The sequence below is a fragment of the Protopterus annectens genome, chromosome 12.part0 (assembly GCF_019279795.1).
Source record: "Protopterus annectens isolate FY-2018-M chromosome 12.part0, PAN1.0, whole genome shotgun sequence".
NCBI classification, from domain to species: domain Eukaryota; kingdom Metazoa; phylum Chordata; order Ceratodontiformes; family Protopteridae; genus Protopterus; species Protopterus annectens.
In genome coordinates, this window is record NC_056746.1 from 1,203,898,635 (window position 1) to 1,203,925,664 (window position 27,030).

At 39.9% G+C, this 27,030-nt stretch overlaps 1 protein-coding gene across 1 annotated transcript in view; it reads right to left on the reverse strand.

Moving 5' to 3' along the window:
* Positions 1–27,030, reverse strand: part of CDH22 (cadherin 22) — a 3,413,183-nt gene that overhangs the window by 1,093,520 nt on the left and 2,292,633 nt on the right. The gene's annotated exons all lie outside the window — the stretch shown is intronic.

The following is a 27,030-nucleotide window of genomic DNA, read 5'->3' on the forward strand; positions in this document are numbered from 1 at the left end:
TCTATTTTGGAGAGTATTGCCTAAGTTCATAGGTGTGTACTAGGCTAATGGCCCTGGAGGCTTTACAAGCTTAGCCCATTGGATTACACTGGCATTGTGCCACCCGACCTTAGTTCCCAGTGCCTCTGTCGAGAAGAGCCACTGGAGTGATCCCTAGGGTGAATTTTCCATTTCCCATCCACTCATCAAGATTTCTCTTGAAGAGGACCAGTGAGGTATTCTGTTTGACATGTATGGGAAGTCTGTTCCATAGCATGGGCATTCTCTGGGTTATGAACCTGTCCTTCCAGCATGCTCTGTTAATTGTGGTAATGAGGTTGAGGTCTCTGGAGCTTGTGGTGTGGACGGATTGGGATTTTTTTAGATGTAGCATTTCTAACAGAGCTGGGTCAGACATGGCTTTGTAAGTCAAGCAGAGGTTGATTCTAAGTAATGGTTTACCTCAGACCATGTTCTGACTACATTTATGTCCATCCAACAGAGCAAACCAGAATGTCAGTGGCTTATCAAAGAATGATGATCCATTGGATTCATATATTAGAATTTTCCTTTTGCAGAGATACACATTTTGAAGTGTTTTTATAGCACCAACTCTTTGCCTTGTGTCCAGCTTCTGTGAGAGAAACTATAGCCTCTGCAAATTTAGAAGAGGCATTGTCTCAAGCGCAAGTAAGCATTGAACAAGACGTGATGAAATGAATGTAGCATGAGGACACTATTTCCTTACATAAGTCATATATCCACAAAACATCTGCTCATTGAAAAAAAACTTGTCCTATTTGAATGCAGATACACCTGTTAAATTCCTTGTTTCCCTTGCAGATTCATTGATGGGATGGATGACCAAGAGATATGGTCATTCCCATGCCTAAGGACATGTGAGCAAGGAAAGCTTTGTCATTCCTCTCTACACTGGTTGGATCTTCAAAACTTGCTGTGCTATTCAAATCTAAATTGTTAGTGGAGTGTATGAACAGTATACATGTGTCAACAGATTGGCTTAAAAAGAATGTTTAAATAAGTGTTGCATATGTGCTGTCGCTCGTCTGGTCAAGAAAAAACAGACCAACATCTGTGAGTTCTGTTCAAGAAGCTTTATTATGTACAAACACATCAGGATTGAGGCTTAATGACTTTAAATTAGATAAACTTATAAACAAACTGGCTATCACACTCATACATGCTCACTCTCTGGCTGCACTCTCAAAATGGCATTGAAGCTAGCATGTGCTTGCTATTTACAGTATATGCGTGTGCTGTCCTTGAAACACTTCTTATAGGTACAACACACACACACACACACACACACACACACACACACACACACACACACACACACACACACACACACACACACACACACACAATATTCTACATGTACTTCATCTATATTTTTCAAAAGCATTCACTCCCTTAATGACAAACTAGATACAAAACATTTGTCCCTTTAATAACTTGTGTCTGTGGGGGGTACAAGTAACACTTTACTGAATAATGAAGTTTGGGGCACTAATTTTGAAAGAGCTATGGTTAAAACCTATTCTTTAGACAGTTTTTGTATTAGGAATATAATGGCAAAAACTGGGGATTATTTTACATTAATAATGATTGTTTGAAAAAGTAAGACCAACAACATCTATGATATTTATTAAAAGTAGATGCTTTAAGGATATGTTGGAGCAAAGCAAGACTTTTGACACTTATGAATCCAAAAAGAGGCACATTTAAGTGTGGCTCCTGCGCTCGATGCCCCTTTATGAGAGTTAGTGATAGTATTTAATTATAAGGGCATAAGGTGATAGCGACAGGTCACTTTAACTGTAATTCTAGAGGTGTGGTCTGTCTAACCAAATGTCAGTAATGCACTTTGTTTTCTATAGGGAAAATTGAGAGGAAAATAAAAGAATATATATATATATATATATATATATATATATATATATATATATATAAATATATATATATATATATATATATATATATATATACATAAATATATAAGCATTTAAGGGATATTGACAAAAGAAAAAATATGAGTGCTCTTTTTAAACATGTTTTTAAATTTTCCCAGCATTATTTTTTATATTATTTGTTTTAGAAAGAATGGATGGAAACCCCTGGTGGTGGTTGTGGGTGGGATGGGGGGTGAGATAATGGAAAAAGGGGAATTATTTTGGCTATTATATTCAACGCATATAAATTCCTGGGCTTAAATGGAATGGTATCTCTAGCATGAATTTTAAAATTACATTTGCTGATGTTTTAAATGTTTTATAATCTGTTATTTATTTCCTGGTTGTTGGATTAAGTAACTTTCCTGTAGGAGTATTAGAATTTTGCTATTTTGATTGGTTGAAATGAATCACGTGATTTTGAAGCATGTTTTTTAAACTCAGACTTTAAGAATATTTCTTTTAGTTAGGATGGAGTTTGTGGTATAAGGATGAAAGTGCTTAATTGTTTTTGGATTAAAGTTACTTTTACTGATTTTGGACTCAAATTGTTCAGTAATCTGACGTATATTGGGCTTCCAAGGTTTGTGTTTGCATTTTTAGTTGCTTCATGACAATTTTTGCTTATGTTCTGGGTCATATTACAAAAAGGGTCTATTATCTTATGTGGCTACACAGTACATCACCCTTGCAGTGACACAGTATACCCATGGCTGATATCACCTGTATGGAACGTCCAATGCACGCCTGGAGAAGTTAGTAAAATATCACCCACTTTTAACCATTAATGTGGAAGTGTGTGTGCTTGGTCTGCTGAACTTCTGATTTCCACCTATACATGTCAGTGGTGCACTGCACAGCCTGCAAGATAGTCATAGCATACTTCATACTACATCCTACACTATACAATTCACTGTCATCAGGCAGACTGACTGGCATTCTAAAGGCCCTCCAGTAGTGCATGAGTAGAACCTATTACTCTGGCTATAACATCCACTGTCAGTGATATGGACAGCAACAAGCAACCAGCAGCATCTGCCCCTCCAGATTGCATTGTGCACAGCTGCAGCACCTGAGGTAAAGAAGCAATGTCTAGTCCATCTATAAATGCCATGTCATAAACACAGTGACATTTCTTACCACGCAGAAAAAAAAAGTGATGCACATAGCATTATCTAAAGGCTTTGCTGAGCAGTGCATGAACTGGCTCCCTATTGAAATATCAACAATGCTGAGTGCAAACAAGCTGAAAAAAAGATGGAAACTACTGGAAAAGAATGAATGTGGAACATCACTCTTCTTCTTTAAAGTTCTGTTCTGAGGGGGCAAGCCCCCCTGTACTCCTTATGTGGGGATTAAACCTCTCACTCTCTAAACTCATATATACTGACTCCAAGATCACCATACCTCAGGAAAAGGGAATATTCTGTGAAATGACCATTTTGAACTTAGTATATATATATATATATATATATATATATATATATATATATATATATAAGTCTGATTTTACAGGCATTCAGTCTCTTTGTTTTGGGACTCACTCTAGCAGGTCTTGACATTTCAAATGGTTATCAGTGGAACCACAACATTTGTAGACTATGTATCTTGTAAATGGCATCTTATGCATCCACCATGGGTAGGCAAATGGCCATGGCTGCAGTAACACTGGGGTACAGGGGCACATATGACAATCCCTGCAAATATTTTCATGCAGATGGCCATGGGAATAATATGCCCCCAACGTGGAATACACAAGGCTGATCATAACAGTGACCTTTTGTCTCCAAAAGTCCATGCACACCATATCACTTATTTGTAGCTGCAGATTATGACTGGATTACAGCAACACACTTCTATCGTTTTAGGGTTAAGAATTGAACATGTCAGGGGCTAGTTGTGGCACTGGATAGTGTCATGTTGCAGTTTTAGCACATTGTACAGTAGCTTTCTACAAGTTACATGAATTGTATTCAGCCACCCCTGCTAGTTCTACAATAGCAGTGACCATGACATCTGTGAAAGCAGAGGCTCGCCAGATTAGGTAGGCATTATACAGCACTGTGCAGTTCATTAGGAGTGTGTGCATGTGTGTGTGTGTGTGTGTGTGTGTGTGTGTGTGTGTGTGTGTGTGTGTGTGTGTGTGTGTGTGTGTGTGTGTGCGCGTGTGAGCATGCACCAACCTTTCTGTTGCTATGTTTTTAAAAATTTTTAAAATAAGGATAGCGTGTCCTCCACTCCTGAAATGCTCCTGTGGTTAGGCTGCTCGTCTCCTCCCTGCTTGCTTCCTTGAGTGCTCCCCACTCTGCAACCAATATTCTAAGGATGTCCCTTTCTAAGGAAGACTACAGTGGACTGCTCACACCCTAAGCATCAGATAGGCTCCATTTTTCAGTACCTAACCTAAAGCGTGTTTTTTCTCCTCCTGAATACCAGCATCTTGCTTCCTTGGGTGCTCCCCATTCTGCAACCAATATTCTAAGGATCTCCCCTTCTAAGGAAGACTACAGTGGACTGCCCATTCTCTAAGCATCAGATAGTTTCATTTTTCAGTGCCTAACCTAAAGCGTGGCTTTTCTCCTCCTGAATACCAGTGTCTTGCTTCCTTGGGTGCTCCCCTCTCTGCAACCAATATTCTAAGGATCACCCTTCTAAGGATCACCCTTCTAAGGAAGACTACAGTGGACTGCCCGCTCCCTAAGCATCAGATAGGCTGCATTTTTCAGTGCCTAACCTAAACCTTGGTTTTTCTCCTCCTGAATACCAGTGTGTACGTACTTTACATTACACTTACTTGAGACTGTCTAAAGTGAATTTAGTATTCTACCTTACCAAGTGTGCCAACAGCCTACTGCAGCCCCTTGCCTCCCCTCCATTTTTCTATATAGTATTACTACCTGAACATCTCTTCTAAATATCCATAAGGGATTAATTCCCAAAACAACCAATTTATCTAAAAAAAAAAAAAAAAGTAGGGGAAAAGTAAGCTCTGTATCTTATCGCATTTCACACTAGGTGGCAGCATACACCCACATAAGTGAAACAATTTTTTTCTCAAACATTTGCCTCATCAGTACTGCTATATTTTATTTTTATTACTTATAAATATCTTTAATTTTATAAATAAAATTTCCTCCATTGCTCTCTGCCAATCTCACTGCAGTCACAGATTTAGTTTCCATTTAATCTGCCTACCTACCCTCTGACTGCAGCACCATCCCAACTACAGTCCCAGTAACTGATTGTTCCTATTCTGTGGACCACTCACTCCTCTTGGCTCATCCCGTACACCTTGCAGGCTCCTCCACTTCCCTACCCTGCCCCCAAATCTCACCCTCCCACTATCTGCACTTAATAGCTATTCTAACTCCTCCCAGCACTCACACCCCATCCAAACACACCCTATCCTCCAACAAACTCCACCCTTTTCCCCACAGTCAAGTCAATCCCACACACCCCAACAACCATGACTACTACCTCCTCACACACCTTAAACCTAAGTACCCTACTCATCACACTCACCTTTCTCACCTTCCTTACACTCCTCACCAACACACACCCACTTCACAACCCCCATGCCACTACCCCCTACTTCTAAAACAATACTCCTGCTTATAGCCTGATCTGCTCTGAACTCCATTCCTCCAACACAGCCCATCTATTCAAACCCAAATTATTCCCTACCTCACCCTCCCCTTACCTTACTGGAACTAATAACTCTAAAAAAAATCTACCCTTCCTCTACCTTTCCACTCTCTCTTCCAAACACCACCTAAATCAACTCTTCCTCTACAGCTCCCTCTCACTCTCAGGTGATATTCACCTTAACCCTGGTCCCAACCCTACAAATAGTCTCAATAACCTTACAAACACACCCCTAAAAACCAAAACAATCTGCCTCACCACTATCAATGCACAAAGCAGCAGAAATAAAATCTGCTACCTCCATGCTTGGCTCGCTCACAACAAACCCGAGATAACCGCCATCTGTGAGACATGGCTTAAACCTTCCATCTCAGGCAGCAAATTATTCCCACCAGGCTGCCAGATCTTTCGCAATGACTGAACCCAAAAAAAAGGGGGTAGAGTAGCTATTATCTACCCCTCCACCCATACACTAACTCCATACACCAACTCCATCCCTAAATTTTCCATTGCCAAATTGATAACAGGCTACTTAAAACTTAATTTCAAATCTATAAGCATCCGTTCCATATATATCACCCCAGGAGATAACCTAAAAACCTTAGATGACATCTTATCTTGGTTTAGCTCCAATATCAATATATAGACCTATATCCTTGGTGATATGAACATTAACTGGGCCTTTCTAAACACTGACACCCCATCCCTTTCAATCAATCTATACAATTTCACCCAACTTATCAACCTTCCAACCAGGCTTAACACAGATGGAACCTCCGATACAATCATAGACTGGATATTAACTACCCACCCCACCTTGCCTCTAATGCCAGTATACTACCTGACACTCTTAATGACCACATACCTTCTTTCATTGACTGTTCATCCTCCCCCCTACAAAAACATCACCAATATAGCCAAACCTGTAACCTAGCCTCCTTCAACCCTGAAATATTCTCGAAATGCCTTAAACACACTGACTGGTCACTCCTAAAAAACCCTCCCACTAGACAGCGCAGTATCCTATTTCAACAGAACATTCCTTACTATTTTAAATCAACTAGCCCCTCTCAGATCTAAATGAATCAGAACCAATCCCTGTCCCTTGCTATCCTATGAAACTAAACACATCATGCATCAATGTGACAAAAAATGGAAACAATACTAAAAACAAAACACCACCAACTCCCTTCTAGAATTTAAACAAGTGCGAAACTTAGCCAAAAAACCAATAACTAAAGATCGGAAAACCTACTACAGCAAACTTCAAACCATGCATTCATCCAATCCAAATAATTTTTGGAACTCGATATCCTTCATTCTTCACCTTGGTAATAATAGCAACCCCTGCCCAGAACCCACCCTTACCAGCCTTGAAACTGCCACTAAATTCAACTCATTCTTTATAGCTTGCATAGCAAAACTATCCTCCTCTTTCCCTGACTCCCCCTCTAGCCCCCCTCACTTCACAAACCACCCTCCCCCTACCTCCCTTTTTTGCCTAAAGCCCATCCCTACAAACACAATAAAAAGGTTTCTCCTCAAGCTAAAACCCTGTCATAATGCACCAGATGATCTAACACCCACCTTCCTAAAACATTCCATTGAAACTATAGCCTATCCCATATCTATTCTTATAAATAGATCAATACAAGAATCATACGTCCTAACCATCTGGCGCCACTCATACATCATCCCTCTGCACAAAGGTGGTAAAAACACCGACACAACCAATTTTAGACTCTTAACCATACTTTCCTCTCTCTCAAATATACTAGAAAAAATGATCAATTCAAAAATCATGCAATATCTAACTCAGAATAACCTCCTCTCCCAGATCCAACATAGTTTCTGCCCTGGCCATAGCACCATGACAGCCCTCCTCTCCTTTCTGGAAACCATCAACCTAGCATGTGACAATGGGCAAATATGTATCATCTCTATTTTTAGATATATCTAAAGCATTCAACACCATCTCCCACTCCTTACTCCAATCCCACCTCTCATTCTTATATCTTTCTCCTTCCACCTTAGCCTGGCTCACCAGCTACCTATTCAGATGCCAACCAGCTGTCTGAATCTACCTCTCCTTTCCTACCTACATCCACCGGTGTTCCTGAAGGCTTAGTACTTGGCCCTCTGTTCTCTAACATATTTATCAATGACTTCCACCTCTCCATTCCTGAAGCCTCTGTTATCCAGTATGCAGACGACTCCACCATCATCTGCGCTGCCTCTTCCCCCTCAGAACTACTCCTAAAAACCCAACTTGCCTTTTCCAAAACAGATTACTGGAAGTAAACCAATCACCTTGCCCTAAATGCTAACAAAAAAAAAAACTAATGATTTTTACCTCAACAGAAACTCCACTCTTGACAGAAACATTTTCTCCACTATAAGCCAAAATAGCACCCCTCTTGAAATAGTTCCCAGTACCAAACTGTTAGGCATCATTATTGATAAAAACTAAGGTTTGACTCAAACATACACTCAGCTCTTAAGAAAACCCACCAAAAAATTGGCCTCCTCTACAGACACAACCATAATCTCAGCCCTGCCACCTGACAAACACTTGCACCTACCTTGCCCCCCCCCCCCCATGTATGGCACTACCTTATTCACCGAACTCCAACTAGGCCTATGTTCCAAACATGAATCCTGCTACCATAAACTTTGCATATTTGCTACCAACAACAAAAATTCATCTCATCACTGCCACTCCCTACACACTCTCAAATGGCTAGAACTGCCAAAATACCTCAGATATCTGCAACATACCACTGCTCACAATCTCATCTTCAAACCAACCGACTGTCCATCACTCTCCACATCCCTAATACCCTACACACCCTCCTGCACCCTAAGATCTGAGAACCAAAATCTCCTACAAGTGTACAAACCCTCCCGTCCCCCTAGCCAACTACTACTAGCCTACAACATAGCTAATCTATGGAACTCTCTTCTCTCTCCACTATGCAACATGTTTAACCACAACAAATTCAAGACTCACCTGCTCTCACACCTGTCCTCCAAATGGGAATACCCCTCTCATGCCCCTACCTAACCACCCTCCAGCTCATACACTCTCAAAGATAAATTTTTATCTTGATATCAAACAGAATATGATGAATTTATCTTACTATCTCTTTCTCTTCCAACAGACTATTCTCTAAAAAAGCCTTTCTTTCATATATCTATTAAAGCTGAAACCTCAAACAGATCAACTAACCTCTGCACCATCTGCACTGTGAATTGTCCAAATATTTCCTCTCAAAATACTCAAATATGCATTAATACTAATATGTAATATCTTTACCAGAACTGTTCTTAATGTGTATATATTAATTTACCTATCTACTAGGTAACCACCTTTTTTTTTCAAATGAAAGTTTGCACATGAAACACTAAAGCTTATTCAAATTGTTAATATATATTTTTACATTGAATACTGCTATAATTATGTAACTTTTCTTATCAGTCCTCACTTTTCTATTGCTAGAAATGTTACTATTGTAAGCCTATGACACAATACGTTACCTTAATATTTTTTAGTTTTGTTACATTCTTAAATGTCTCTATTTTATAACCTCTCTTATTTGCTACTATTATAATCAATGTAACTTCTTGTGGAGCTTTTCTCCCCGGGCCTCCACTGATAATGGGTCGCCATGACCCAGTGGACTCTCCCTGTCAACAAATGCAAATATATAATAAATAAATAAATAAATGTTGCACACCATCTGTGACAACCCCTCCCTGTGCCAGTAATCAAGGATACTGAATCCCCACCACTGATACTGGAGAGGGACGTTGCGGTGGAATACAAATGGATACACTAAGTATTCCCAGATGCAGCTCTCTGCACCAAGTACAATTTCACTTAAGAGTACACAGGGAACACACTCAGCCCAGAGCTCTGGATTTCACTATATCTGTCTCCTCTAGGTCTCCAATAAGACCCCACCCACATACACACTGGTGCAACTGTAGGGTTAGGTCCTCAGCCAAGTGTCCAAGCCAAGTCCTTCAGCACCATTTCTGTAAAACCAGTGCTTCATGTCCCTGTGTCAAGTAGCTGCACTTTTTGCAATTTATTTTTTCTCACACACACACACACACACACACACACACACACACACACACACACACACACGCACACACACACACACACACACACACACACACACACACACACACACACACATACACACACGCACACACACCTGGGAAAGGCTGGTATTTACCTGCTGTGCCCCCTTCTGCCCAGAATAAAATGTATTTATCACTGTCAACAGACACTCCACAATCAGCTACTCTAAGGCCCTTAACAAGGGGTGCCGATTATACTGTGTAATATTAATACAGCTACAAATGGTAGTAGTTGACCAAGACAGCTAGGCCTTCAGGAGTGGCCCACATAGTGTCATCAAAAACACATAAGCACTCTCAAAGCTTAAATGCTTTGTAAAAGGACCAGCCACAATTTTTTTTTGTGTCTTTCAGCTTTTCCCGGTTAAGGGTCACCACAGTGGAACTCCAGTCTGTTAATGATTGGTAGTGGATTTTTACGTACTAGGGTTACCAGCCCTGATGCACAACCTTCAACGAAGGCAAGCCCCATTCACGTATGCCTCCACACAGAAGACACTCTAGCTGAGAATCGAACGGGACAACATCTTGCTATGAGGCGACAACGCTACCGCAGCACCACCAGCCACAATAAAACATTTAAATATATTTAATAATAAATAGTAAAAGAACATAAAAATACTGAATATATATATTAACAGTAAAAACAGAGTTCAAATCACAGGAAATATTGAAAATGACATTGATGGACAGACACAGAGAAATAAAGACTAAACATATCTAAACTAAGCTTCACTATATTTTCCTGACTGAATCTAGGAGAATTACTATTCCCTACTTACTTAATAGAGCAAGGCAGATGATGTGGTGAATGGTCCTTCTTGTTGTCAGGCCCAAAACAGAATACTCAACATTGAGAGATTTCCCACTGTAATATCTGAAATATAATTTCCAAGATGGCTGAAAGAATAACATCATCTGCTTACCTGACTCTAGGTTCTCATAATTCCCCCCTTTAAAGCTGAGACAGGAATTTAGCATAGATGGCTACAATACACATTTAAATGTTTATGTCAGTGCCCTGGAGCCATGAAAAAATTATAGTACGTTACCTCTTCTTACTGAAGCTAACAAACAATGACTTCTTCCAGACGTAGTGTCTCTGGTCCAGTTCATCACTGTGGAATGGAATTGTAATGGTTTAACAGCTCATTTACATTTCCCTTATTTTTCTTAAAGTAACCTAGCTGTTTAACCTCTGGTCTTCCAGGGTACCTTGTTAACATATATACATAAAGTCTTACATGTATTTTCCTTATCTGTCCAGAAGGACCCACCTTTGATTACATTTTTCAACACTAACAACTTTACAGATAAATTTTGATATTCAAATGCCATACAGTTCTAATACATTTGTAACATAAGCATCTGTACAAGTTAGTTTGGTATTCAAATACCATACAGTACTAATACATTTGTAATATAAGCATGTGTACAAACCAGTTTGATATTCAAATGCCATACAGTTCCAATACATTTGTAATACAAGCATCTTGTACACATAAGTTTTATATTCAAAGGATATCATTCTTTACAAAACTCCAGCTAACTCTGCCAACACTAGCCCATATCATCACACCATCTTTGAGACCCTATGTATCATTTAATTTACATGTTGATGTATGATGCAATTTATCCTGCCAATAGCACCCCTGTTTACCACACAATGTCACATACAGACTAGTGTGCACCTTTTGCCTGAATTCTGAGCACCTGTAGTAAGTTGATATTTTGTTCCGGGCTGAACTTGTCCTGCAAGTGCCATCCATTACCTTTAAAGGACATATGCGTGCCTAGAAAGACAGGATAAGTTAGTCAAAAAGGCATGTGTGGGAGCACAGAGTTATCTGTGTCACACTGAAGGCATACTGGCACAATAAGGCATATCTAGATACTCTGGGATGGTTTCCATGTGAGATCCTCACATGTTCCACACATTGCCTATGGCTGCATGACTGGGGAGTGGGTGTCTGGCCTATGTCATTGGGATGTGGACTCCTGTTAAATGCATGTGTGAAAAGATGTCTGAGTGAAATGGGTTACAGACACTAGTGGTACAATTACTATAGGGCCACATGGCTGGGAAGAGGTGACTGTCCTGTATCAGTGGGCTGTGATCCCCTGCTAGATTTGTATGTGACTAGGAGCATAAGAGCATTAGCTGTGGGTACCTTTAGTAGAAGGAGTATAACTGCACACTAATCCTAACATATGAACCATACAATTACAGAGACCGTTCAGTCAGGGTTATAACAACACATGTGTGCCTCAGCTAATATGTCTTATTGATTAATGTATACCTCTGTCCACCTGTTCTGGGCTACCTCCTATATATATATATATATATATATATATATATATATATATATATATATACAGCTATTCTATATTAAGACGTTGTTTTTCTGCATCCTTGTGGCAGAACTGTGCTGATCTAACCTATCTAAGTTGGGGGCTGCTGGTGAAAGGCTTATTGTGTGCTTTCCTGATTGGTAGTTAGCTTAAAACGTTTTTCTCTTTGCTCGTATTTAAGCCTCATGTTTGGGAGGTGGTGCTCTTCCCACAGCAGTGGTTAGTAGTGCTTTGTATAGTTGCAAAAGCCTATAAGCTCAATTTTTCCCCAAACAGCTGTCATTGAAACCATTTTGATCTTTTCTGCTGCTCTAGGAGCATCTCAGTTGCTCAATGAGCAGCATTGCCTTATTGATCAACCTTAGCCTACACAAAGTATAGGTCCCTCTTGTAGTCTCAGCACTACCAGCACAGTCCTGTCAAATTAGCCCATTCTCTTCCTTAATAAAACATGCAGTGAGAGCATGTTATCATGGACAGGTAGTTTCCCATCATCTCTCCTGTCAGCTTGATAGTCATGGGCATCCTGTAGCAATTGTTTCATGTATACTGACAACCAATTACTCCTGAAACAAACAAATACTTTATATGAGAGACACACTTTCCACACTAAATAAGGACATGACACATAAACCCACATGTGGAGGTACTCACTAGTAACTAACCAAATGATCAGAGCCCTCCCAAATGGAAATCACTTACATACACAACAATGCAAGAAAACAACCACAACACATAATAAACACACACACACACACACACACACACACACACACACACACACACACACACACACACACACACACACACACACACACACACACACCAGTGTCTCAACAAATAAGGCCTTAAGACGTAACACCACAAAACCTAATGTATTGGTCATAGGTGACTCCATTGTGACACACACAGATGTTCCCCTTACCAGGATGGATAAGGAGTGGATCATGGTTAGCTGTCTGTCAGCTGCCAAGATCCATCAAGTCACTAAAGCACTCAAGTCACTCAACCACAAGTACCAGTATGACTCTGTCATTGGCCATGTGGGGGTGAATGACTTGAAGCATACCTCACTGGACTATATGAAGAGCGAAAAGATTGAGTTTTCAGATTATGTGTCACAGGCAGGTATAAGCCTAACCTTAAGCAGCATTCTGCCTTCTCCAAGGATGATACCACAATACAAAGAAAAATGATTGACTTTAACAATTGGCTTAGCTTCTGGTGTCAGTCCAAGGGGATCCAATATCTGTCCTCCTAGGAAGACATGGTCGACAGGCCACACTGCTTTTTTCAGAGATGGTCTGCACTTGACTCTTCTTGGAATTCTGATATTGGCAAAGGCATTAGCCATCCCTATTGTGTCTTTTTTAGGCAGTGTGAAAATAACTGACCTCCCAACATAACAAAATCCTCTCTAGATAAACTCAAGGTATTGCTGCTTAATATTAGGAGTCTAAATAGGAACTGCACTCCCTGGAAGCACTACTCACTTTGGAAAATGCTGAGATCTGTGCATTCACAAAGACATGGTTCAATGGTACATAAAACTCCCCATCCATGCAGGGCTACAATGCCTTCCATATGTTCAGACCACAAACTAAACATGAAAGAACCAAAGGAGAAAGTGTATCCATCTTCATGAAGGATAAGTATACCTCGAGACTGGTCAAACAGTATGACCCTCTTGAGATACTCCATGTCAAATTAACTATAGGCATAGCCCCCTACCACATCATAGGCAGTAATAGCCCCCTCCCAACCATGAAGCAGAAAAAGCATATTACATACCTGGACTTACCAGAGACACTTGCCATACAGCCCACCACCCTACTCACGGGTGGTTTTAATTATCATACCATTGACTGGGAAACATACATGACCACAAACTTGCTGGCTCAGAGGTTCTTGGACTTTGTCAATGCAAATGCTCTGGAATAGCTAATCAGCAGACCCAGAAGCATCTCAAATGTTCTGGACATAGTACCACTAACATGAGAGAGCATTGCACCCTCCCCTGTGAGATATCCCCTCTGATAAGATCAGACATAATCAGTCTCATTTGATGTAATTATAATACCAGATACCCCATCAAGCTTACAAATTCTTAAGAAGCTTTTCAAAGACAAACTACCGCCTACTAGGTGATTGCATACGAAGTTTCAGAGCCCCCACAAATTCAGATAACATGGACTCCTATACAGAAGTCTACACTAATGCCCTGTATAACTACTTAAACAGTGTATAGAATTGTCTATACCTGACCAGATTAAAACCAGGTATTGCCTGGAAAACAAGTCACCTTGTTGGACATCTGGTATAAACAAGCTGTACAACAACAGAAAGAAACTAATGTTCAAGAATAAGAGGGAACTGGCCCAGCAGAGGAATACATCCCTCTCCAGCTTAAACAAACAAATTAGAGATCTTGTCAAGTCCTCCAAAGATAATTATGAAGCAAAAATAGTCTCCCTAGCTAAGGATAATCGCAAGGCATTCTTCAACTATGTCAAAAAATCTAAAAGGGAATACCCAGCTATGAGATGAACTGGTTGTGTATGCTACTACCAATTCTCAACCGGAGGTAATAGCCAACATACTAACTGACAGATTTAAAGCAAACTTCACCCCCTGTCCTCTCCAGGCATCTCTCAAAGTATACCTGCCATGATTCCTCAATTTATTATCTCAAGGAGATCAGGTCATTTTGGAGCTCTCCAAGGCCAAAAACATGGCATCAATGGGACCAGAAAACATCCCATGTTGCCTATTAAACAAACTTAAAACATGACCTAGTCGACCCACTTTGATCCCTGTTTAACCACAGCCTGTGAATTGGCTATGTTCCAGTGGAATGAATAACAGCAAAAGTAATCCCTATGCAGAAAAGGGGAACCATCAACTGACCATGGGAATTATATGCCCATAAGCTTGAATAAGCTTATTTGCAAAGTCATGGAAAGAATCATTATGGACCTTATTAAAAAGGACATATATAATCTTCAAACTTTTGACCCAACCCAGTTCAGATTCATTAAAGGTAGGTCATGCCTGTTAAACTTGGTTGATTTTTTCATGAAAGTCACAAAGACCCTGGATGAGGGAAAGACAGTGCATACCACCTATCTTGACCTAGCCAAGGCATTTGACACAATCCCCACTCAGGTATTATAGAGAACGTCTTCCAATTAGGAATTAACCCCTACATTACCAGATGGGTAGTAAACTGGCTCACAGAGAGGACACATACTACCAAAGTGGCTGACTTCACCTCTAGCTAAAGACCAGTCACCAGTGGCATACAACAGGGTTCTGTGTTGGGCCTTTTACTGTTTGGAATTTATTTCTTCGAAGTCCAGGCAAACTTTGGTGGCCTGTGGCTGACCAAGTTTGCTGATGATTGCTACATGGGAGCAATCACTGAGTCCTCCAATGGGAGCAATCACTGAGTCCTCCAATGATATTAGTATACTGCAGAAAGGGTTAACCTAGACAAATAATTGGTGCCAAAGTCATGGATTTAACAAAATTAAAAAAAAAAACATTATTATTTCCTTTGGAAAAGTTGACTTCCCTGCTAGTTACATTATAGACTGCACACCCTTAAGTGTAGATCCAATGTTACATGATCTGGGTACTCAGGTTGATAGCAACCTTAACTTTGACCACCACGTATCCACAGTAATAAGGAAACTCTTCTATGTGATGCATCTTATAAGTAAAGGCATTACATCTAGATCAAAGGATGTTATAATTCCATTATACGTGGCCCTCATCAGACCAGTAATTGAATGCAATGCTCCCTTTTGCATGTTCCCCACCAGACATCTGCAGCAAATGGAGAGACCACAGAAGTTTCTCACCAAGAAATTACACAGTACACAAAAAAGACTTACATGGCAAGATTGAAAGCCTTATCACTGTAGTCTGTCTCCTACCAGATTGCCAGAGGGTGACCTGTGCCTGGCTTACAGGGCAGTCTCTGACCCAGCCCTGATAGAAATGCTGAACATCCGTAAGTCAAACTGCATGATGGTCACTCACTCCAGGGATCTTAACCTAGCCTCTGACATGAGCATATAGATACATCTCCCAGCAACTTCTCTAGAATAAGTTTCCAATTCATGTGAAACAGAGCACTTCCATGGCCCTCTTCAAATGCAACCTACCTCAGTAGATGGGTGACTGCAAATGCATTCCTGGGGTGGTGCCCATCTCCCTCCTAGACAGAGGAAGTCAGTATTAACAACCACATAGAAAGCTATTACATGATAGAACAAAATCCATAAAAGGGAAGTCACCCCTGATCATTATTAGTAAAAAAATATGAGCACTCATAAAATCAACTAAGGCCAATTTTGAGAGAAAAATTGCCATGGATTCAAAGGACAATCATAAGGCCTTTTTCAGCTATGTTAGGAACCTGGGTGGAAACTCACAGATATGCTCAGAATTAGTCCAAAATGATGCAAAAATCACTGAACCCACAGACATTGCCAACATACTGGCAGACAGGTTCAGTGCAAACTTCACCCCCCTCCCCTAAAGGAGAGATAACTATCCCAGCCGAGTGTAGCCTCCCGGACATCTCAAATGCGCAGGTGAAAGCTGCTCTCTCTAAAGCTAAAAACACAGCATCAATGGGACCGGATGGTGTCCCCGGCTGTGTGCTACACGAGCTAAATGAGGAATTAAACCCGCACATAAGGCAGCTGTTTAATCTCAGCCTTACCACAGGATACGTGCCCAAGGAGTGGCGTGCGGCAACTGTGGTCCCACTCCACAAAGGTGGCACCTCACGGACCCTGGTAATTACCGCCCCATAAGCTTAACAAGTCTAGTCTGCAAAGCTATGGAGAGGATCATAATGGAGCTCATAAACAAAGATATAGGGGACTTGCAGACATTGGACCTGACCCAGTTTGGCTTTGTCAAGGGAAGATCATGCCTTTTGAACTTGGTCGACTTCTTGAAATAGTCACCAAGGCCATTGATGAGGAAAGGCAGTCCATACAGCCTACCTTGACCTTGCAAAGGCTTTCGACACAATACCCCACTCGGGTATTGTAGAAAAACTTACCAGCTTAAATGTAAACCCATATGTCACAAGATGGGTTGCAAACTGGCTTAAGGACAGAACCCACAGGGTTAGAGTTGCTGGCGCTGTGTCAGACTCCAAGCCGGTCACAAGTGGTGTCCCACAGGGCTCAGTCCTTGGCCCCTATTGTTTGGCATCTACTTCTCAGAAGTACAGGCCAACATGGGAGGACTTTGGCTGACAAAGTTTGCAGATGACTGCAAACTGGGCCATAGTGGAAAGTGCATCGGACACGGATATCCTTCAGAAGGGACTCACGGAAACAGATAGCTGGTGCCAGAGCCATGGCCTGAAGTTAAACGCCAAAAAATGTATAGTCATACCCTTCGGGAAAAACAAGGTAACCCCAAGCTACCATATAGGTGGCAATCCACTAAGCACAGAAGAGGTTATCAGGGACCTGGGGACCCAGGTTGACAGTGGCCTTTCTTTTGACACTCACATTGCTAAAGTGGTTAGAAAGACCTTCTACATTGCCCACCTGATCATGAAGGGATTCACATCCAGATCTAGTGAGGTCATTGTTCCCCTGTACTCTTCACTTATCAGACCAATGATCGAGTACAATGCCCCATTCGGGATGTATCTCACCCGACATCTGCAGCAATTGGAGAGACCCCAAAAGTTCCTCACCAAAAGGATAAAGGGACTCCAAAATCTGTCATATGCTGCCAGATTGAAGAAACTCCAGCTCTATTCAGTCGCATACCGTCTGCTCAGAGGTGACATGTGCCTGACATACAAGGCCATGTCCAACCCGGAATTAATGGACATGCTCCACCTCAAAAATCCAAATCCACCAAAACCACTAGAGCAAGCAACTTAAACCTTAGCACGGATATAAATAGGACATGCTGGAGGGATAGATTTATCACTCAGAGACTCCCTATGCTGTGGAATAAAATCCCGGTCCATGTGAGGCAGAGCACCTCGCTGACTCTGTTCAAGAGAAATCTAGACCTGTGGATGGGAGATCGTAGGTTTACCCCGGGAATCATCTCTGGGTCACTGCTGGACAGAGGCACAACAAACTAATGGGCACAGTATTTTTTCATATAAGGGGTGGCGTAAGCCACAATAATTTGGGCTAGGCTTATAAATGCCTTAGGGCAGATAGCCTAGTATAAACCTATGAACCTATGAACCTAACAGACCCTTACCTCTGCAAACTTCACTCACCTTGTCATGAAAGGGTTTACCTTTACAAAGCCGAATCACAGTGGTGTGATTGCTCATATGAGTGAATTGTAACCATGAAAATGAAAACAGTGACAGTTTTAAATGGTCGAAAATCAGCAAATTGAAAAGCAGATTCACTGATTTTCGAATATTAATGTCGAAAAAAATCAAATGAAGTATAAAGGAGGGGGGCAAGACCCTTGCAACCCCCATGTGGGGGGGCCCACAACACCCACTCTACTTTAATAGTCTAACTCCAAGATCACACTACAGTGGGGAAAGGGACCATTTTCCGATCCCCACTATAGTGCAATCCGCCCCAAAATGTTGAATGTGCAATAAGCGAATGCCACTGTGCATTCACTCATTGCACATTCGAACATTTTTCCGTTCTGCGTTTGCAAACTTTGCAAACTGCCTTTCGGACAATTGCTGTTCTCCCTTGTGCAATATGCACACATGAAGGTAAACCTCATGAAAGACCTCATATCTTATGTGGATGGTGGAAGTCATAAAGCAATTGCATCCTTTCTCATTTCAAAACTAGTAATTATTTCACCTTAAAGATAATAGAGAAAGCTCCATAGTATAGACATTGTGTCTGTTGCTGCATTGAAACTGAAAGATAGCATAATTTAAAGGCCTGGCCATAAAGTAATTTAATTTCAGTTATTTTTCTGAAGTTAACCTCCTGTATACAGTTTCCACTGTTAAAATACACATTTAAACAGTTAGAATAGTGCATGTACATTTCTGTTCTTTTCCAGTAGGGTACACTGTGGATACATCTTTAAGCTCAGTACTTTACAAAATACCTTTTTTAACCCATGTCTGTACAGACCAATTGGATATACACATGACATACAGTTCTAGTACATTTGTAACATAAGCATCTTATATGAATCATGTTGATATTCACAAATGACATATAATTATTTACAAATTCCAGATAGCTGTGCTGGCAGTATCTTCTTCCATGACACACCTAACCACTGACAACTGGGGCAACTCGGGATAGATACGGCTAGGATTGTAAGGGCTATAGGGCCTTTAGCCTAGTAACTTTCTATTAACCTATGAATATAAATTCATTTGCATGTTACCTATAAATTATGTATGTTCACTGATGCAATTTGTCCATGTGCCCATTGTGCTATGATGTGCAACATGTGATTCTTTGTCTAATGTAGGAAGTTATTCTCATGGTGCCAGTTTGCCTTGTTATTCATTCCTTGAGATCACTGCCAATGCTTGTGTCCCATGTATAACTCTTGCCTTGTGCAAATCAGCACAATGGCATTATCTGTCCCCTGCATAGCCAGTTTAGAGAATGTCTGTTGGAACTCTATGCAAATCTTTTCAGAAAGGTGGTTATCTCATTTAATATGGTGGCTCTGTTGTCCATGGCTACCCACTTCCTTTGTACAGGTTAGTATTGCAAGCACTGACACAATGTCCTGTGCCACTGTGACTCAGAAATCTTGGTATATAGGAAGCAGTGATTATGAAATGACAATCAGAATGGTATAGTAAGTGTTTACCATTCACTGTGTACATAATGGATTAAATAAATATTTTGATGTTTATCACAGGTGTCTTTTGATTACCTGCTTTTGTTTAACCTTACATCTCCCAGGATATTCCAGGTTCATTTCTGTGTTTGATTGTATGTCTGTCATGTGTGCTGTTGAAGGAAGCAATTATGTCACTTTATTGTTTTGTAGAACAGGCTCAGAGCTGTGACGCAGGGGCATAGTGGGCATTATGCCATGTATCTGTATCATTGCAAATAGGTGTGGTTAGCATAGGTCAATCTGCTCCACTGCTCCTTTGTGAATAACTGTGGTACTCTATACTACTGTTCTACAACATGGATACCGGTCTACTTTTTATTCCATTGAATTTGCACATGCTGCTGTAGCTTCATTTTGGGCTATGAGAATCATTTAAGGCTGCTCATCCTTGCATGTATGCATGTGCGCGCACGTGTGTGTGTGTGTGTGTGTGTGTGTGTGTGTGTGTGTGTGTGTGTGTGTGTGTGTGTGTGTGTGTGTGTGTGTGTGTGTCTGTGTGTCTGTGTGTGTGTGTGTGTGTGTGTGTGTGTGTGTGTGTGTGTGTGTGTGTGTGTGTGTGTGTGTGTGTGTGTGTGTAGCGTATATATTTGGTCTTCAGTTTGTATTTCCTCACACCCATACTTGTTATGTTATTGCTTGCCCATCACTTTTGTCATTCAGCACAGGCAGCATATACAAAGAATGCTGTCAGCTGGTGTAGGAGGTAACAATGACCTCAGGCACAGAGGAGTTATTTGCATCTATGCCCTTTCAAGTGTTACAGTTGCTACACCAACTCTACATCCTCATCACTAGTGTCAGGTTTCATACTTTGTCTCTCTCTTTTCCAGGTTTTCATGATCAACTATAGCTGCAGGCATGTCGGCCACTACTTACTGCCTCCTTGACCGAGATTGTGAATGAAGCTGGTGAGTATGTTGGGATACCTTGCCAGTGGAGGGTTGTGGTATTTCCCAGGCAGATATCCCAATCCATCTGACAATCCTGGGTTTGCCAGAGATTCAGCATTTAGCAGAGACTGTTGCTGACTATGCAATGGTTGCTGGATTGCCATTGAGCAATCTTTTCAGCAGTGAGTGACACAATCACTTTGCTTCATTGGCCAATGTCATCGGGTGACAAGGTGCAGCTATGACTATTGTTGTAATCTACACAAACCTAGGAAGAAATTCTACTGGATTCCAGTGTCAGATGGCAACTAGCAAGATGCCTTTACCCTCTTCTATCACCAGCCTTTTGTCTATCACTTGTTTAACTGTGCACATGTCTCCCATGTCTCTCCTCTGTGTGTTCACATTCACCCATGCTTGTAGTCTTACATGTGTGTCTGAAGTCCCCTACTGCCAGACACCAACTCTATTCATATCCCATTATTTGCTTCACACCTTTCATCTTCCCTTCTATTTCAGAGCTTCCTTTCTCTCACTCTCTCACTATACGACAAAAAAAAAAGAAATTTTATATACATATATATATATATATATATATATATATATATATATATGCATATATTTCCCCAACTTCCTTTGCCTTACAGTGTTCCTGCTATGTGTTGTTTGTTTATTATATCCATTTTCTTGCTTTCTTGTGCTTCCATTTTTACCACTTTTACTGGACCAAAAAGGTATTTAACTTACTGGGTACCCATTCACTGATCCTTATCCACCCCATTTTGTTTTTTTCCTTGGTGTGTGCACTGCATCCTTGCCAAGACACGCAGGAGTTTGCACTGTGTGTTGTACATCACATTCACATTCTCATGAGTTTTGCATACCATAAAAAGAGGTCACAGCTTTCCTTTCTTTGCAGACTCTCAGTTATATCACTCCACTTTGTTTATGGTGTTTCATCTTAGCCTTTCTTAACTCCATGAAGTGCAGCTGTCTACTTAGTCTTGCTGTTTTGTCTGTTTTGCAGTATTGTGCTACCTGCCCATGTATCATTATCTCTGCACTGCATTAATAAACTGGGCCATGAATCGGGCCACTTGCTTTCTTCTTCAGCTCAACAGATATTTAGATAAATTGTGCGTATGTGTTTTAATGCAGTAGGTAATAAGATAATGCAGAATCCAGAGAATGTGATTAAAACTCACTTTTTTCAGATCACTCTATCAAAATGTGTTTAAATTATGCCATTTATCACCATTATACAAACAGCATTTGGTATAACAGATGAATTCCAGAACAGGGTGATCACATGCAAATTATGAAACTTCCGTGGTACTATGCCAGAACCAATATGTGACTGAGGCCACAAATTCTGAGAAACCGACTTGATAATACCAGTTGGTCTTCCTCCAGTGAACACATCAGATATGACATGTCAATCAGAGAGGATTTTCATATTCCTGTTGGCTGAACAGTAAGCTTTACAGCTATCAACTTTCTTATCTTTGCAACTGGGATTTGGATCACTGCTAAAAGAAACAAACCAAGTAATGAAACAGTCAGGCTCATAATAAAATTTACTCTTGAAGAAGGTTATATCTCTCTTTCAAGCAGCCCAAGGGTCATTCATCAGTGACCAAGTAAAGATTTGTATAGTTCACTATAGCTCATGCCAGTGGAAGGATGGTCACCTTATTGTCAGCGCAGAGGAAACACTGGATTCACTATCACTTAGGGATAACCATTTTTTTGGCTAGCAAATGAGCTGCACAATGGCTTATTTGAAAGTAGGGCTATTAGTCAGGCTTAGTTACAGTTCAGCCATTACAATCAGCCAGTAATTGGCTGGCTAAATGGGCACACACACACACACACACACACACACACACACATACACACACTATATATATATATATATATATATATATATATATATATATATATATATATATACAAACACATACACACACACTCTTCTTCTTCTTTCGGCTTTTCCCAGTTAGGGGTCGCCACAGCAGATCATCTGTCCATTCGTGATTAGCAGTGGAGTTTTACAGTGTCGAGTTGACAGCTCAGCACCCAACCTTCCACAGAAGACACACACATGCACACACTCACATCTAGGGCCAGCTTAGAGTGTTTAATCCACCTACAGCATGTCTTTGGGATGTGGAAGGAAACTAGAGCACCCGCAGGAAACCTACACGTCTACAGGGAGGACATGCAGACTCCACACAGAAGGCACCCCAGCCGAGGATTGAACCGGAGAACCTCTTGCTGTAAGGCAGCAATGCTAAGCACTGCACCACTGCGGCTGCCCACCCACACTCACACACACTATCACACTATATATATATATATATATATATATATATATATATATATATATATATATATACATATATATATATATATATATATATATATATATATATATATATATATATATATATATATACACACACACACACACACACACACACACACACACACACACACACACACACACACATATGATATATGATTAATATGATCTACTTGATGACAACCCTACAGAGTGCATAGAGTATGTGAAGGCTGAAAGCTGCAGTCAGAAAATGGCAGGTCATCTGAAGAAAAAAAAAAAAACAGCAGAGTTGAAAGGGTAAAAAAAAATTACTTATTTTACCTAAGTTCTGTCAGATGGCTCTAAAAGGTTAAAAACTATGTTTTCCCCTCTACGTGTCAATCAGAATTCTTGTAGTGCAAATAAACATGACTGATTTTTCAAAAGGTAACTGAAAGCTGTTTTTGCATCAGTAGCTGCTCTCCAGTATTCTTCAGCCTTATATTATACCTTTGTAGTTGGTTTAGAAAATAAGGCAAATGGCCTACTCTGCAAAACAAGTTTTAATCCAATGATAACAAATTCTGAATTTTAATTGTCCTGAAGCTTTCTGTGTCATAAAGTGGCTATGCTTCCTTATTAACCAAAGAGATACTGTTTAAACCTTGTAGCCAGCTAAACTAAGTGATGATTATACTAACATTTAAGAATTATTTAACTGTAATGGTGACAGTATCTGATAGTCTGTATCAGCTTTTCAATGTTCATTAATAAATTATAAACTGTAATGTAGTAGCTTATACTTTGTATTGCATCATTTAGTAAGACAAGTATTTGGGTGTTCATTTATTCTGAGCATATTTTTTTTATCTTTGCTTCATATTATATGCCCTTTATGACTTACGGTCCAAGATGAACTGAATGCATTCAAGGACTTTTATGTGGCTCTCAGATTGTAAAAGAAAAGTTTCTGTATGGATCACAGGCTCTTTGTGTACTTTCATGGGATTTCCCAGTAATATATCCCTTGTTACGTGATTCTGTTCCTCCAAACCACCAGCAACATAGTGTAAAAAGAATTGTTGGGACCACTGTCTTAAGTAACTACACTTTGTTCCTGACCATTTCAGAAAGACTCCCAGTTTCCTTAACCCTGTCTGTGATTCAAGGTCAGTGTACCAACTAGCTGAACTGCACAAAATCTCATTTTACATGCTGTGCCATACTGACTGCTTCCACACGTGCTAAAATAACTGCTTCTACAGTACAATAACTCTCTTCTTATGCCTTCTTATTATACACGTTACTTCAAGGCAGAGAATTCTCCAGACGAGAAAGCACACTCCAGTGACACTTACAGAACTAAAGTTTTAAACTATACTTCTCTTTGATGTCTTTCTTATTTTATGAAGTTTATTCTTTACAGTCAGTTTTTAAGTTATAAAAATAGAAACACTGCAGAGCAAGAATTTGAGAAAAAATATAATTTTATTTAAGAGCACATCTTATATATGTTGTTGGATTTATGAAAGACATAGGTTAATGTACAGCTTTCTAGATCCTTGTGCCACTTTTACTGAACTGGACTTTATCAGGAGCTGCATCTTTTCAGGGAACATCATCTCTTTCATTAGAGCTGACAGTCAGCAGGAGAAACAAGACATGTTATCGTTCAAACTGCATTTATGTGGTTCAGAATGTCATAAGATTCATGGACTCTGAAATAAATATCTTCATTTTAATCTGATCAGTAATATCTGCTGTTGACATTTTATGAGTCATGTGAGCAAATCTGAACTCTGATATAACTTTTGCTACTGCTGACTCCTTATGGTGTAATCAGTTTATATTTCTTCCAACTTAATTTTAGTTTCTGAGTGCTGAATCATTAAAGACGAGGTGTAAGTTTTCAATGATAGCAGCAGAAAATACTTCATGAAGGAAAGTAATATACTGTGGTACCCAGTATTCTATCATGGTTAACAAAGACTGATGGGAATAAAAAGAATAAAGCAAGTCTACATTATAGTATGGGAAGCTGCCATCACACTAGCACCAAAAAGCACAGTTGCTGCCCCTTGGAAACATATAACACAGGCATCTAATATGAAGCAGTGATAATCTGGGAAGCTGAAAAAAGGTGAAAGGTGGCAATGGCATTCATCTCGGATAGAATACCTTATTTACTAGCACATTAACTGTAGACAAACTTTCACACTTGAACATATGCATTTGAAACTTAAAGGGATAGTATCACTTTGTCCTGCAACTTCCTTTCACATGTACATACATTTGACTGTACATATAATGCATGCACACACACACATGCATGCATACATACATGTTTTAGATAGCATTTACTTATTTTTATTTATTTATTTATTTATTTATTTATTTATTCTTTGTTGACAGGTTTAGTCACAATTAGCTAGTAGCCTCTTTTCTGTGGAACCCAATGTGATATTTACACTACTCAGAGAATGTGGCCAAGGCATCAGGAAACTTCCCCTACTCATAGCAAATGGGGATGCGATTGAGAGTGGCACGTCTTATTTCCTGTTTCCATTCCAGGCACGTAAGAGGAGAAACAGGGGGAAGTATGGCAAGTGATTGTCAAAGACAATGTGAAGTGGAGAATGATAAAATAAGTGTAGGAATGGAAGAGCCTTTGCAAGAAAGGCAAGAAGTGATGTAGAGGTGGAGATGTTATGTATCAGAAGTGAAGGGAGAAATGGAGAAGAAGAACTAACCGAAGGTCCTAAATAAAGCAGTACCAGATTCAGAGGATTTATTTCAAAAAAGACTGTTCAATGGAAAAAAGAGGCACTCAACAGGAATGAATAATTACAGCCCTTCAATCTGAAGGTTGCGGCATGTTTATTTAAAAGAGCTGATCAACCAGAGTGAACCAGAGAGTGAAGTAGCGGCATCATGGGGCGAGATAATGGAACTGACAGAGGAAAAAGAGACAGCAGAGGAATCAACAAGAAAGAAATCCTAAGCACAGAGAAAGAAGGAGGGAGCAAGAAGATTCTAAGAGGCAAAGGAAGAGAAGAAAGAATGTGTTGTAAGAGTAAGCAGTAAAACAGAAAAAGGATTGGACAGGTATGAAGTATAGGACTCTAGAATTGCACCATTGGGTATTCCACCCAAGGAGATCAGCGCCTTTATTCTAATTAATAAAGTAATGTTCTGTGACATATTTTTTTGAGACAGGCCACTTTATGGAGAATTGTTTAGAAAAATATGAACAAAAAAAAGAACTGTAATCCGTGGACTGAATATGTATCACAGTCGTTTCATAGAGAAACAAAAATTAGAGCTATGGTTCAGTTTAGAACAGAAATAGAAGGAAAAGATTTAAACGAGCATTTAATGACTTTATGCAAAGATATTATGGACACAACAGAAATTTATGATGAAAGAGGTCTATGGACTGTGGGATGGGAATGTGGGGGTTACTCTAAAAATGGAAAATGATAATGTGATACATATTTCTAGTGTAATTAATGTGAACAGTAATAGAGGATTTGTGAAATACAGAGGACAGCCTAAAACATTATTTTTGTGGCAAAGATAATCATTTAATTAGTGAATGTCACAAACAAAAATGTTTTATCTGTGGTCAAACAGGACATGAAGCAAAAATATGATTTAAAATGCAAAAAATGTGGAAATACATATATCATTTAATTAGTGAATGTCACAAACAAAAATGTTTTATCTGTGGTCAAACAGGACATGAAGCAAAAATGTGATTTAAAATGCAAAAAATGTGGAAATACATATATCATTTAATTTGTGAATGTCACAAACAAAAATGTTTTATCTGTGGTCAAACAGGACATGAAGCAAAAATGTGATT